We start from the raw sequence: 4,328 nt of genomic DNA on the forward strand, positions 1-4,328 counted from the left end.
TATACTTGGCATATACATTTGATAAGATTTGACACATACAGACTCTGGAAAACCATCAGCACAATAAAGATAGCAAAGATATTTGTCAGTTCCAAAAGTTCCCTCTTCTCTCTCTGTCATTCCTCACCGGTGCACAGCCACTGGCCCATGTGCATTCTGTCACCATATACTCTCTTATATTTTCAAAGTTTTATAATGACCTAGTGTGAGATACCATCATCATATAGTAAGTGCGTGTTAATATTTTGATAAACACACTGTTTTGAAAAATAATTGTGATATTTGACTTTCTTGCCAGCTGTACACAAGGGGTCCTTACCCTCACTCAATTGCTCTTTTATATCAGCCACCGTAATAGCTGAGGAGTTGTATCTGTGTGGTTTCACTTGATTTTTCTTGATAACTAATGGTGCTGAGCTCTCATTCAGGTGAATACTTGCCATCTATATGTATTTTTGAAGAAATACTAAAACCCTCCCGGTCATCCCCCCGCTGGCATGGAGGTGGCACAATGAGTGAACCTGGTCCCCCTCAGCATCTGCCCCTATGCCTTCTCTGGCCTCAGAGGTGTCATGCTGGGGCTTTGTGGCGGCCAAAGCTCCCCAAGGGTACCCTTGGCTAGGAGAGTCGCTTGCTGACCAAACAAAGCCTGGATGGGGTGGATAAAGGAAGCCAGGAGGCCTGGAGTAGACCAGTGGGAAATGTGGACGAGTGCAAAGATGCACAGAAAGCCTCCATCTCCTGCTACGTGTATTGAACAACCTAGCCCAAGCACCCAAGGGAGGAAGAAGGTGGAAGGCCTCTTTCCGGCCCAGGTCCTGAGGCCAGGTGAGTAAATCTGTTGCATCAGGTGGGTAGTCTTTGAGGGGTCGGGGGACCCCTTCATAATGGCCCACTTGCTCCTCCGGGTCCTTGCCTTCACTCTGGCAAAGAATGGAGAACTGGGGCGAGACTGGCTCAAAGCCAAAAGCCTCTAGAGGGGAATGGAGAAGTCAGGGCCTGGCAAAAAATAAGGAAGTCAGAAATGAAAGTAGTACGAAGCAAAGCTTTCTATAATACCGTGAGTGCAAGAGATAGCTTACAAGGTATAGGGCCTTGACCGAGATACCCAAAGGTGGGGTCTTCTCTCTGCTCATACTCAGAGGGGTAAGCTGGTTTCTAAAAATAACTGTTTCACTGACTGGTGTAATCTAGGCCACTTGGTCCTAGCCTTTGTTTCTGGGGTGAGATAAGGGTCGTGTGGAATAGAGCCACCCAGTGAATACATGTAATAATTTCGCAAGAGCTAGCTTCCTTGAGTGCATTGTGTATCATCAGCAGGTGGTAAATTCTCAGCCGTCAGCCACCCTGATCATGCCCTACATCATCCCTGCCCACACCCCCTCGAACGGTGCCCACAGACCCATACAAACAGCTCCACCTTGAATCCTCTCATCCAGAGTCCTACCTTGTCCTCAGACCACACCCTATCTCATGAAGCCCCTGTCTCCATCCCCTCTTGACCCTCTTCCCCCAGCCAATGTCCTACTTCGATCCCTCAGTGGTCCTTCCAGGTGGCAAGGAGAATAAAGAAGGTCCAACGATTTCTTCCAGGAGATTCAAGGCAAAAACCTCTCCCAGAGCTCCCACCCTTTTTGGCAAAGTTAAGTAGCAGAGAGGACTGACACAGTTCAGCGATTTCCACCATCTGAATGAGACGCACCACCACGATGAGACGCAGCAGGACTAACAGCATAAGGAACCTCAGCTCTCAAGTGAAGACACAGACAACCAGTAACACAGGAGAGTCCAGAGGTCAGGCCCTTGAGAAACGGGCAACCGTGTGAAGAGTCTGGTCAGATTTAGCCCTAAACATTTAATATTTTCTAATCAATATAAAAATTGAATTATATTTTTATGCTCCAGAAATATATTTGGAATTTAAAATAGCTTCAGGATACCTACTCCATAGCTGATGGTTAACTTTATGTGTCACCCTGGCTAGGCTGTGGTGCCCAGATGTTCAAGCACTAGCCTCGCTGTGAATAAGAAGGTGGGTTGTAGATGTGATTAACATTTAAATCAGGAGATTTACAATAGAGCACATCACCCCTGGTAATTTGAGTGGCCCTCGTGCAATCAGTTGGAGGCCACTAGAGCACTGAAGACAAAGCTTCTGTGTTTTTATTTCTCTGTGACTAATGTCCAACAGCATAATTTCAGGGTTGTATGCTAATCACATGTTTAGCTTGTATGAAGAACTGCCAAAGTCTTTATCAGAGTGGCCATACCATTTTACATTCCCACAAGCAGAATATGGGCATTGCAGTTTCTCCACATCTTTGTTAGCATTTGTTGTCAGTAGTTTTTACTTTAGGTTTTAAACCAGACATAGTGATGACTTACTGTGGTTTTCATGCATTGCTTAAAGGTCAACGATGTTGAACATTTTTACCTGTGCTTATTTGCCATCTACAGATTTTCTTTGCCCTTTTGCAGTGTCTCAGCAAGGGATGGCGAACCTTTTAGAGCTTTTAATGATAATAAACAGCTGACTGTGGTACATGTGCCATGCGTTTGTCACCACTGGGCTAGAGCTTCCGGCGCCATGTAGAATAAAACTGGTGAGAGCTGAGAGCAGACATCCATTCCCTGTTTCTAACTTAGGAGTAAAAACATTCAGCCTTTCACCTTTACATACGATGCTGTCTACAGGTTTTATGCTGATTCCATTTTCAGGTTGTGATAATTTTTCTGTGGTACTAATTTTCCAAATGATTATTTATCATAAGTTGGCGTTAGATTTTGTTGGATGTTCTGCTTTGTCTCAAAAGAATATGATTACATGATTTTTTTTCAGTCTTTTGACAGGGTAGATTAAAGTAGTTGACTTTCAAATGTTGAACAAGTTTTGCACACCTGAGCAAATCCCACTTAGGCGTAGTAGGCAATTCTTTCTATGTACTTCTGGATTCCATCTCCTAGTACTTTGTTGAGAATTTGTGTGTCTGTGTGCACAAGACAGGTTAGTCTTGTAGTTTTCTTTTTGCACATGTTTTTTTTTTTGGGGGGGTGTACCAAGGATCAAACTTGGGTCCTTGGGTTTCAGAGGCAGGTGGCAGCACCACTGAGCTAAATCATCCCTGGCCCTGCCTGTGGTCTTTGACTATCTTTGGGATCAGAGTAATAAGAGTTGGGCAGTATCCACTTCTCTTCAATTTTCTGGGAAATTTGTCCAAAAGTGTATTATTCCTTCCTTAAATATTTGGTAGAATTCATCGGTGAAGTCACCTAATACTAGAGTTTTATTGGTGGTGAGATTTTTAACATTTAATTTAATTTCTTTTCTTTTTCTTCGTGTGTGTACGAGTGTGTGTGTTACTGAAGATTGAACCCAGAGCCTTCTCAATGAGCTACATCCTCAAACCTTTTTATTTTTTGATTTTTTGTTTTTCTTTTTGTTTGAGGTAGGGTTTTGCTAAGTAAACCAACCTGGCCTTAAATTTGCAATTCTCCTGCCTCAGCCTAACAAGTAGCTGGGATTTCAGGGATGTACCACCATACCCACCCAATTTCTTTAATAGATACAAGACAGTTTAAATTGTCTACTGCCTTCTTGGTAGTTTGTATCTCATAAGAAATTTTCCCATTTTTCATAATTTGACATGTTTGTTAGCAGTGTTCTCTCGTCTTTTTAATAGCTATTTTAATAGGTCTGTGGTTACATTTTGTATCTCATTGCCAACAGAGAAAATGTGTGTCTTTCGTTTTGTTCTATGCATTCTGTTTAGATGTTTACGATTTCATTGTTCCCTCCTAATCAGTTGTTTAGTATCATTGTTTTTCTCTACTTCTTTTTGTTTAGTTGCTAACTTATATTAACTTCAATTTACTTCTTTTTCTAGTTTCAGAAAGTTTTCTAAAATAAGCATTTAAAAGTATGGGCATTTCTTGAGTTATATCTCACAAATTTTACCATGTTGTATTTTCATTTTAATTCCATTCCAAATTTTTATAAATTTCCCATAGGAGTTGTTCTTTGATCTGTGGGTTATTGAGATGTATAATCTTAAAGTACAGCTATGTTGGGATTTTCCAGATATATTTCTGTTATTGAATTCTGACTTAATTACTTTTCTCATTGTTGGGACAAAATACGCAACACCCAAAGTTCAAGGGGGAAAGGTTCATTTAGCTCACAGTTTGTAGAGGTTTCAGTCCATAATCGGCTGGCTCCAAGGCACAGTGACACACAACAGACAGGCATTGCAGAGGAGAAACACTTCATGGTAGGCAGAAAGTAGCAAAGCAAGCAAAAGACAACCACAGCTCTTTCTGTTTTTTCTATC

The sequence above is a fragment of the Fukomys damarensis genome, unplaced genomic scaffold (assembly GCF_012274545.1).
Source record: "Fukomys damarensis isolate Sample0158 unplaced genomic scaffold, DMR_v1.0_HiC HiC_scaffold_39, whole genome shotgun sequence".
Taxonomy (NCBI): Eukaryota; Metazoa; Chordata; class Mammalia; order Rodentia; family Bathyergidae; genus Fukomys; species Fukomys damarensis.